Source organism: Penaeus monodon, chromosome 33, assembly GCF_015228065.2.
Source record: "Penaeus monodon isolate SGIC_2016 chromosome 33, NSTDA_Pmon_1, whole genome shotgun sequence".
Lineage (NCBI taxonomy): Eukaryota > Metazoa > Arthropoda > Malacostraca > Decapoda > Penaeidae > Penaeus > Penaeus monodon.
The window spans coordinates 6,234,067-6,234,645 of record NC_051418.1 but is presented as its reverse complement, the minus strand read 5'-3'; positions in this window follow the sequence as shown (position 1 = coordinate 6,234,645).

Sequence of the window (579 nt, the reverse complement as noted above, 5' to 3'; positions counted from 1 at the left end):
ACCTTTTACGTCAATCTAGTCGATTCTCATAACTAGCCTGTCTTACAATCTCGCTGATTATCTTATTACATTTTAATGTAACATGCCAATAACAATAAAAATAAACAGGCATTATTACAATTAGATTAGACTTAAGATCAATAACATTAAACTCTTACACCTCCATAACAAACACTGTTTCCAACATGACTTCATCAAGGTTAGATAAATCATTCTTTGTTTTACCCCCCCCCCCCTCCCGCCGGCCCACACTGCGCCGCGCCACATCCCGACCGAAAACTCGCAGACAAATTATTATGCCTTCAATACCATGTAAGATAGGCCTACACGGGTTGGCACAATGCCTTCGATACCATGCGGGAGTAAATGGGTTGTTGTATGTTAATGCCTTCGATACGGCGTGGATAATGGGTTGATCGCATTAGCTTCACTACCGCTGTCTCAATGCTTCTCTATGCCTTTCCTTCGGAGTCAAATTCTTTATGCCAGTGTAGTCTCGAATGGCTCTTGTTCCCGGTACTTCTGTCCTCGGTTCTCCCGTGTGCCATGCTTATTGCGTCACAAGTACAGTGTCGTTGA